Below are 11,435 nucleotides of genomic sequence, written 5' to 3'. Positions count from 1 at the left end.
ACAAACACATTCTACACATTTACAAACTACCTGTTTAAAGTGTTATTACAACCATGTTGTTAGCTTGTTACTGAAGCTTATATATCTAATAACCTGACAATATCCACATCATATGGGTAGACAAATGATGGAAGTGTGTTATGATTTTTTTGGATGCAAACCAGTATTATGAATCACTGTTGATCCATCCTGTTCTGATTTGATGTGATGGATTTAGGATTTTCTATGAAAGAAATGGTGTAACATACATGAAAAAGTAGAGACTTGTACTCAATGCATTCAAGAAAATTGTGTAATGTAAGCTCCACGGAATATAAAATGCGTTATGAAGAAAATTGCGTAGGCCGAATGTTGACTACAAAAGAAGGGCCTTCCTTACTACAAGTGCACCAGATTCCCAAAGTTAAGTGAAAACAACCATAGAAAACAGTATTGGCATTAATAAAATATAAAATAACGCAAGAATACTATTATATTATAATTATATCGGTGTGCAAATGAACTGGGGAACAATATTAAACCTTATAATGAATATGTATATTGCTAATCTGTAGTCCAGGACCCTATAAATGTAATGGGGGAGGGGTCAAATAGCCCTTCCCCTTCTATTAATACAACATAAGCATAATCAATTATTATAATACATCAAACATTTGGTGCAACCCCTATCACGACCCCAAGTTGACCCCATCATGTTCTTGGAAGACCCCTTTGCAATCATAGGCGTGCATGTCCACATTTAAAAAAAACACAAGGTATTTGTGTGTGATGGTTTTAGAACAGTAGTTTAATGTTAAAGTATAGTGTGAGGTCCTTTAATTGCCATGATGGCACCACTATAGCAGCCATGGATGATCGCGCCCATCATTTTGATTTGTTTTATTTTGACATATAATCATATTTAGTTGTTTTTTAACGGTCCAATGTCACTGATTTGATCTTAATACCAAATAATTTCTGGGTAACAATTAAGTACCTTATAGTTTCTTAGCAAAGAGTGATATCCCAAGCAACAATGTTGCTAGGACTGACTGTTAGTGGTCTGAGTGGGGAGGGGGAAACTAAATTGGTGATGTCACCAGGTAGGCCATAACGTCATACCACCAAAACAGGCTCAAATATCAGGCAGTCCTTTCAAACATCTAACACTAAAAGAGTATTATCATTTCCACAATTTCGCAGTATTAGTCCAACCTCATAGGGTGGGTATACAGTATATACACGTATATATATATATCACAGGAAATCACGTTTTCGAGTGCGCTGGGCCTTCAAGTAATTTCGTATTGCAATTTTTCTATCAGCTTTTTGTTTTTTGATTGCTTTTTCAGAATCCGTGAATAATAATTTAATTTTAAGTTCGACTGTGCCAGTTTTTTGGCTTACTAGCTAGCTTGGAGACTTTTGATTTGTATGGATTAGAAAGCCACAACACTGGCTTGGAGAGAAGCAGAAGAAGTGAGAGGACTGCATGACGAGATGGCTGGGACTAGTGGATAAGCTACTCTGACTGATAATTTTATTCTTCTAGTGCCTTTATGGCAGCAAAATAGCATCACCCAAGTGGGAGTTACATAGAGTTAGTGGAGAGGAGTGGCTAGTCAGCGAAGCTAACTAACACCAGCCCAGATCACGGAGGACATGAGGGGACAGCATGGTGCCCTGATGAGGCTACAGACACTGACTGTCTTTCTATTCTGACCGGCTCCCTCCTCTGCTCATAGAATCAATAGACAATCAAATCTGCTTCCCTGATCATTCATCATCTCTTCCAGTTCCATTACTCTCACAATTTATAGATTTGTTGATGTTTTTTGTTTGTACTTCTATGAGCAATTCAGTTTTTAGCTGCTATTTATTGCAATAAAATATATAAACTAATCTAGGGCAACAGCTAGCCTCGTGGTTAGGAGCAACCAAAATGTTGCTGGTTTGAATCCCTGAACCTACTAAGTGAAAAAATGTGTCTGTACCTCAAGGCATGTAACCCTAATTGCTCGTGTAAATCACTCAGGATAGTAGCATCTGCTAAATGACTCAAATTTAGAAAGCAACAAACACTTTAAATAGGTACAGCATACTTTGATATCAGAGCATTAGTTCCATAAGTTTAATACAGGTGTAGGATCTTAATTTGATCACACTGTATTAAAGAGTATTCTAGAATTTTAGACTTGATTTTCCCTAACTACCAATGTATCAAGCCCTACAAAAATGTCCATTATACACATTATGCATTATACACACAATAGTTCAGATTTCCTTTTGCTGCAGGATTACTTTCCTTCTGTGAGAAACTGGTCAAATTAAGACCATACACCTGTACGACTGTCAATAGCATATGGCTATTAGTCTTACAGGGGGCTGTGTGTGGCTTCACCTTAGAATAGACTGAATCTACCTCTGGTGGGGTTGTTGTTTCTGTAGTCGGATAAACATCAGCATAATATAGTAGTCATTTCCAGAATAATATCCATGTCACGTTCGTCGTATTGATGAGACCATGATATGAATACATACCTCTTTTAATAAAGAAAGAACACTAAACAAAATAACAAAACGAACGTGTCGCTATATAAACCAAGTGCTGACAGGCAACTACACAATAACCCACAAAACCAAAATGGAAATGGCAACCTAAATAGGATCCCAATCAGAGACAACGATAAACAGCTGATTGGGTACCAATTCAGGCCACCATAGACCTATAAACCTAGACTAACAAACACCCCTAGATATACAAAAACCCTAGACAGGACAAAAACACCTAGACAATACAAAAACTAAACCAACCACCCTTGTCACACCCTGACCTAACCAAAATAATAAAGAAATCAAAGATAAGTACGGTCAGGGCATGACAGTACCCCCCCCCAAAAAGGTGCGGACTCCCGGTCGCAAACCTAAACCGATATGGGAGGGTCTGGGTGGGCATCTAACCTCGGTGGCGGCTCTGGTTCTGGATGCCTCCCCCCTTCTTTACACCGAGTCCGCTCTTGTAGCACTGACCCATGGATCAACACCGGATGTTCTGGACTGGGGACCGTCGCTGAGACACCGGGCTGGGGACCGTCGCTGGAGACCATTGCTGGAGATCCCGGACTGGTGCTGGGAGGAGGAACAGGGCGTACTGGACTTCCGAGGAGCACTGTAGGCCTGGTGCGTGGTCCCGGCACTGGTGGTACCGGGCTGGAGACACGGACCTCAGGGCGAGTGCGAGGATCAGGAACAGGGCGTACTGGACTGCCGAGGTGCACTGGAGGCCTGGTGCCGGCACTGGTGGTACCGGGCTGGGGACACACACCTCAGGGTGAGTGCGAGGAGCAGGAACAGGGCGTACTGGATCCTGGAGGCGCACTGGAGGCCTGGTGCTGGCACTGGTGGTACCGGGCTGGGGGGACACACCTCAGAGCGAGTGCGAGGAGCAGGAACAGGACACACCTGGTTGTGAAGGTACACTGGAGACCTGGTGTGTATAGCCAGCATCCATTTTTCCGGAACTTTAACACATATTTCAGGATGAGTGCAAGGAACTGACACAAGTGGCATCGGACAGCTAACACGCTCCTCAGGGCGAATGCCGTGCATACTACGCCAAACCAACAGCTCGCTCTCTTCACTCTCCTCCAATCACATCAACAACTCCTTGAATGTCTCATAATCACCCCTCTGTTCACTCTCCTCTAATCTGTCCATTAACTCCTCGACAATCTCAGGCTCACCCCTCAACTTCGCCGACTGCTCCATGTGCCCCCCCAAAAAAAGAATGATTGGTGTTTCTGTGGCCTAACTCCCGACGTCACTGCTGTCCTCTCTTACATCGCCGTTCCTCCTGCGTTGTTTCCACCTCCATGGTAGGCGATCCTCTCCTGCCAAAATCTCCTCCCACGTCCAGGATCCTTTACCGTCCAGTATTTCGTCCCAGGTCCATTTTTCCACCAAGCGCTGTTCCTCCCTTTCACGCTCCTTGGTCCTGGTTAGGTGGGTTATTCTTTCACGTTCATCGTATTGATGAGACCAATACGACGAAGTATGAATACAATACGACGAAGTATGAATACGTATGCACAACTAACCGTGTTAGAGATGTTCCTGTAGGCAGAGGACAGTACTCTACACAGACCACATAACCAATCAGAGCTGCAATAGGCATATTATGCGAATAGCCATTGCCGTATGGATCTGTGCCATTCACTTTGAACTGGACTGTATGAGAGGTCGCAAGTAGATGAGCTTGTTTTGAGCTCAAGGTGAAAGCTACATGTGGCAATGTGTGCACATCTGTTCATATTCTTTGCTAGTTAGTGAGTTTTTAGCCTAGTTATAGCACATTTATAGTCAACAATGGGGGAGTCGTGGCTTCCTACAAGAGCACAACATGTGTACATTTCTAGTCCTCTTTGAAAAAGGAGTCAGGTAAAGAGCTATTTTTTGTCTTAAAGGGGCAGTGTTGTATTTTGAGACGGCCTTGAATAAGTTAAGTAGCCAATAGGCAGAGCGCAGCATAATTTGTCTGATTTGCAAATAATTGCAATGGTATATTAACTAATGCTATTTTGTAAAGTGGATAGAATTAAATGAATTAAATTAAATTTAACAACAACATTTTTAGTCACAGGTCAACTCTCCTTGAGTGTGTCCACAGATTAATAATGCAGAGAGAGAGAGAGAGAGAGAGAGAGAGAGAGAGAGAGAGAGAGAGAGAGAGAGAGAGAGAGAGAGAGAGAGAGAGAGAGAGAGAGAGAGAGAGAGAGAGAGAGAGAGAGAGAGAGAGAGAGAGAGAGAGAGAGAGGTGTTGTGCGGATGTGGGTGGGTTTCTAGATTAATAGATTCATTGAATATACACCATCAACAATACATCCATTATTAATTTATTTCGGCAGGTCTTAGGTAAACTTATAAGACTAATAAAATGTATTGTAAAACCAATAGAATGGCATATTTAGAGTTGAATTATGTTAGGTCCAAATGAATGAAATCATTAGTTCATTATTTTGTTCATTTTAAGCATTCAAGACACACCTACCTTGATCACAGTCAACACACATATATTCTGTAATAAGATTATAATGGAATATAACAGAATAAAATACAAGTAATATATTTTCCCATTTGACGTGCGTCCCGGGAACATATGGAACCGCGGTCATATAAAAAAGTGCTATTTTGCATGCATGATAAATGTTTCTGATCAGTGATGAGCAAACGAATAGATGAGCTTTTCCACCTCCACTTATATGCCCAGCCAGACACCAAATGAACCAAATAGCCTGACGGAGATTCAGTGAAGTCAAGGCAGGGAAGTCAAAGGCTTTAGGTCAGGCGTAGGACTAGTCTACCCATGTTAAACTACATAACATGCTGGCTAAAGTTTCTAATAAATGAGCCAACTAGACAAGATGATCATAGGCAGCACTCACCTCAACCGGAGTCCCCACAGTGCGATGGCGCTGTCCCAATCAAACCGGTGCTTAAGTTGTCATCTAGTTGAATACACACGGGTAGGCTATTGCTTCAGATTTATTATCATGATTGGGTGACTTTGGAGGTTTCAGTAAGCAACAATTGGATACATGACTTCTATTGCATTAAACTACTTTATTCCAATATTTTCTAGGTTCAGTGATTTTTATTCTCACAGTAATTCTTTATTTTATTTTACCTTTATTTAACTAGGCAAGTCGGTTTATGGATGCATCCAGTTGTGATTAAGAAAACAGTGCATGCTTAGTGGTGGGCTATGTTAAAAGATGGGAGAAGTGACATGCCTCAATGATAAGAACTCGCAGGAGGATGGTTAACTGGCGCTGCCTAGCAACCATGAAGGGGTTTACAGAAAGTAGTCATACCCCTTCACTTATTCCACATTTTGCTGTGTTATCTTCTAAATGGATTTGATTTCTTTTTTCTCACCCATCTACACCCATCTCACCCATCTACACCCATCTCACCCATCTACAGTACCCCATAATGACAAAGTGAAAATATGTTTTTCGAAATGTTTACACAGTTAATGAAAAAGAAATACCTCAATTTTTTAAATGTAATTATTTTTATTTAAAAAAATAACGTTTGACTTTCTAGGTAAATACCTAATAGTTTCCACACCTGGATTATGCACCTGGATTGTTGTTAGACAACCATTTGAAGGTCTTGCCATAGATTTCTAAGTAGATTTATGTAAAAACTGTTACTCGGCCACTCAGGAACATTCACTGTCTTCTTGGTAAGCAACTCAAGTGTAGATTAGCATTGTATTTTGTCCTACAGAAAGGTGAATTAATCTCTGGAAAGCAGACTGAACCAGGTTTTCCTCTAGGATTTAGCCTGTGCTTAGCTCCATTCTGTTTCTTTTTTATCCTGAAAAACTCCCAGTCATTATTAACATGTTAAGGATACCCATAACATTTTTATTTTATTTTTTTATTTCACCTTTATTTAACCAGGTAGGCTAGTTGAGAACAAGTTTTCATTTCCAACTGTGACCTGGCCAAGATAAAGCAAAGCAGTTCAACACATACAACAACACAGAGCTACACATGGAATAAACAAACATATAATCAATAATACAGTAGAAACATCTATATACAGCATGTACTGTATAGGAGGTAGGAAAACATGATGCAGCCACCACTATGCTTGGAAATATGGAGAGTGGTACTCAGTAATGTGGACAAAAAGTCAATTGCTTTGCCACATGTTTTACAGTATTACTTTAGTGCCTTGTTGCAAATAGGATGCATGTTTTGGAATATTTGTATTCTGTACAGGCTTCCTTCTTTTAACTTAGGTTAGTATTGTGGAGTAACAACAATGTTGTTGATCCATCCTCAGTTTTCTCCTATCACAACCATTAAACTCTGTAACTGTTTTAAAGTCACCATTGGTCTCATGGTGAAATCCCTGAGCAGTTATCTTCCTGTATGGCAACTGAGACAGGAAGGAAGCCTGTGTCTTTGTAGTGACTGGGTGTATAGATACACCATCCAAAGTGTAATTAGTAGCTTCACCATGCTCAAAGGGATATTCAATGTCTGCTTTTTTTTTACCCATCTACCAATATGTGCTCTTCTTTGCTAGGCATTAGAAAACCTCCCTTACAGATAATTGCATGTATCAGAATTCAGGATAAGACCGAGATGCAGACAGTTAGAGTCACAGATGTTTATTGGCCATGAACAGGGGTTAGGCAAAAGACAGGTCAAAGGCAGGCAGAGGTCTGTAATCCAGGGCAGAATCAATAAGGTACAGAACAGCAGGCAGGCTCGGGGTCTGGACAGGCAGAGGTTGTTAAACGGGTCAGAGTCAGGCAGGTACAGAACAGCAGGCAGGCTCGGGGTCTGGACAGGCAGAGGTTGTTAAACGGGTCAGAGTCAGGCAGGTACAGAACGGCAGGCAGGCTCGGGGTCTGGACAGGCAGAGGTTGTTAAACGGGTCAGAGTCAGGCAGGTACAGAACGGCAGGCAGGCTCGGGGTCTGGACAGGCAGAGGTTGTTAAACGGGTCAGAGTCAGGCAGGTACAGAACAGCAGGCAGGCTCGGGGTCTGGACAGGCAGAGGTTGTTAAACGGGTCAGAGTCAGGCAGGTACAGAACGGCAGGCAGGCTCGGGGTCTGGACAGGCAGAGGTTGTTAAACGGGTCAGAGTCAGGCAGGTACAGAACGGCAGGCAGGCTCGGGGTCTGGACAGGCAGAGGTTGTTAAACGGGTCAGAGTCAGGCAGGTACAGAACAGCAGGCAGGCTCGGGGTCAGGGCAGGCAGAATGGTCGGAACTGGGGAAACTAGGAAACAGAACTTGAGAAATAAGGTAGATGGGTAAACACGCTGGAAAGACCTGGCAAGTGAAGACGAACTGGCAACAGACAAACAGAGAAACATGGGGATAATGAGGAAGATGGGCAACACCTGGAGAGGGGTGGAGACAAGCTCAAAGACAGGTGAAACAGATCAGGGTGTGACAGTATGTGTGGGTTACAGAGAGGAGGTAGACATTAAAAGTAATTGATAAGCACATTTACGCCATCGTTTATTTAGGCTTGCAATAAAAAAGGGGTTGAATACTTATTGGCATATATAAGACATTTATAAAACATTTCAGATTTCATTTTTATTAATTTGTAAATCTTTAGAAAAACATAATTTCACTTTGGCATTTTGAGGATTGTGTGTAGGCCAATGACAAAAAATACTAATTGAATCTATTTTAAATTCAGGCTGTAACACAACAAAATGTGGAAAAAGTCAAGGGGTGTGAATATATTCTGATGGCACTGTATATTGTGTGCTCCCCCCAAAATTGGGAAATTGTTTTATAAATGATTGATCAGAGAAGAGATTGTGTTTAGGCAACCGGTGAGACTAGAGGGAGCGCAATTCAAATAAATAATCATAAAAATTATGGATATTAAGCATTTAGGAACATACAACTGTCTTATATTGGTTAAAAGCTTAAATTATTGTTAATCCAACTGCCCTGTCCGATTTACAATAGGCTTTACAGCAAAAGCTTTCCATGCGATTGTTTGAGGATGGCGCTCCACATCAAAATATTTTTCCATCAGCACAGGTTTCATAATTTCACAAATAGCGATTAAATATTCACTTACTTTTTGAAAATCTTCCTCTGATTTGTCATCCAAAGGGTCCCAGCTACATCATGTAGTGTCGTTTTGTTAGATAAAATCCTTCTTTATATCCCAAAATTCAGTTTAGTTGGCGCCATTGATTTGAGTAATCCACTCATTCAACTGCAGAGAAAGGAATCCAAAAATCTACTGCTAAACTTTGTTAAAACAAGTCAAAATATGTTTCTATTTAACCCTCAGGTATCCTAAAATGTAATTAACTATAATATTTCATACGTAAAGAAGTATGTTCAATAGGAAAATAATATTAGCAGGTGCGCATCCTCTTCATCATGCGCGCACAGACTAATTTCCAATTCTGTATCCCAGTATGAAAGCTCATAATTCTTCCTTGTTTGGGAAGAAACAAGACTGAAACCTTGAACAAAGACCACTGGACCACTGGACATCCAGTGGAAACCATAGGAATTGCATACTGGGATCTAGATTATTTCTATTCCCTGTCAGTTCTAATGAAAAGGCATGGGCTCTCAAAAAAAGGTTGGTTTTTCTTTAGATTTTCTCCTACCATATCTATTGTGTTATAGTCTACATTATTTTAACATTTTCACAAACTACAGAGTGTTTTCTTTCCAATGATACCAATTATATGCAAATCCTGGCTTCAGGGCCTGAGCAACAGGCAGTTTACTTTGGGCACGTCAGTCAGGCGGAAATGGAGAAAAATAGACCCTAGCCTAAGAAGAATTATAAAACAAAAAGTTAGGTTTCAAAATGATTGTTAGTTTTGGTTGTGTTTCAGATAATTTTGTGCCCAATAGAAATGAATGGTAAGTAATGTATTTTGTCATTTTGGAGTCACCTTTACCGTAATCAAGAATAGAAGATGGTTTAGACATCATCTAGTGAAAGCCCCTGAGGGAGAGGTAAAGAGACTACCTAGGACTACCCCTCTCTCTTTCCATTTCCTTCTTTCTCTCTCTCTCTCCAAATGTATAGGTCAAACATGTAGAACTGTCTAATAGACACATTTTTCCAAGATGGCGTAGCAGTCAGACGTCTTTGGCTTTGTCTTGTCTCGTCCCATGTGTATATATCTTTTTCTTTGCGTTCTTTTTTTATATTTTTCCTAAACCTCAACTTCAAAATATTCTCCTGCAACCCGCCTCACCCAATGTGGTGTGGGTCTTTTTTTTCCTAAAGTATTTCTATTTACCTCCGAACTGGAATACCTCAACTGAAGCTAGCTAACTAGCTACCAGCTATCAGTCAGCTAACGACTGCTAGTGGTCATCAGCTTACCTATAGCTCGGAAAGCTCTCGCCAGTTCATACAACGCGTTTCAAACCAGAGCATAACGGACCTATTTTTCTCTCCATATCCCCAAATTCCTACCACAAACTCTGAACCTTTTCATATGGATCATCACAGCTAGCTAACCGCAACCCGGGTTGACTACTCCTGGCTAACGTTTCCGTCCCGGAGCAAGCACCAACTAGCCTGGAGCTATCCCATGCTAGACCCATCTCCCAGCTCACTCCTACAATATCCAGACCCCTTCTACTTCCGGTGCGGGGCACGGAACCCCGCCGATCCTCTACAACTGGAATACCGACAGGCCCTTAGGCACAACGCCTGCTGAAGGCCCATTCTGCTAACCTGCTAGCTACTTAGAGCAACTTGGTACCTTACTAACTCCACGACTGGTCTAGCGAAGTCACCGCACGAAGAGGCAAAAACAGACTTACCCCCATCGTGATGTCCCCCAAAGGCTAACTTGCTAGCCCCGGTCTACTAACTGCAAGCTTGCCTGCCCCAGTCTGCTAACTGCTAGCCCCTGGTAACTGCTTGCTTGCTAACCCGGTCTGCTAACTGCTAGCTTGTTTAGCCCCGGCCTACTAACTGTTAGCGTGTTAGCATTGGCTTGCTAACTGTCTGAATTGCCATGGACCCATATGTTCACTTGGCTACGCATGCCTGTCTCTAATATCAATATGCCTCGTCCATTACAGTCCTGGTTAGTGATTACTGTCTTATTTCACTGTAGAGCCTCTAGCCCTGCTCAATATGCCCTAACCAACCATGTTATCCCACCTCCTACATATGCGATGACATCACCTGGTTTAAACGTCTCTAGAGACTATATCTCTCTCATCATTACTCAATGCCTAGGTTTACCTCCAATGTACTCACATCCTACCTTACCTTTGTCTGTACACTATGCCTTGAATCTATGCTATCGTGCCCAGAAACCTGCTCCTTTTACTCTCTGTTCCGAACTTGCAAGACGGCCAGTTCGTATAGCCTTTAGCCGTACCCTTATCCTACTTCTCCTCTGTTCCTCTGGTGATGTGGAGGTTAATCCAGGTCCTGCAGTGCCTAGCCCACTCCCACTCCCCAGCTGCTCTCATTTGTTGACTTCTGTAACCGTAAAAGCCTTAGTTCCATGTATGTTAACATTAGAAGCCTACCCCCTAAGTTTGTTTTACTCACTGCTTTAGCACACTCTGCCTTAGCCGTGTCTGAATCCTGGCTTAGGAAAACCACCAAAAACCAAAATGGAGTTCCAAGAGAGCCCTCAAAAAGAGTCAAATTGAAAGGAGTTGTCATTATGAAATGATTATTGTAACACATAATTTGATGATATCTGATGTTCTATGATATATTAGGATTATAGAAATAATGTATTATCTGCTGGCTTTCTTTAACGATCTATCATGAATGAAACTTATCTGAAAGATAACATTTTATATCGCTATATACTTACAGCTAGCTAGAATTCTACCTACAGTAAATTCTACAGGCCATGTTTGAATGACGATGACAAGCCAACTGTCTTGGAACTGCCATT

The sequence above is a fragment of the Oncorhynchus tshawytscha genome, linkage group LG10 (genome assembly GCF_018296145.1).
Source record: "Oncorhynchus tshawytscha isolate Ot180627B linkage group LG10, Otsh_v2.0, whole genome shotgun sequence".
Lineage (NCBI taxonomy): Eukaryota > Metazoa > Chordata > Actinopteri > Salmoniformes > Salmonidae > Oncorhynchus > Oncorhynchus tshawytscha.
Note: the sequence above shows the minus strand (reverse complement) of the source record.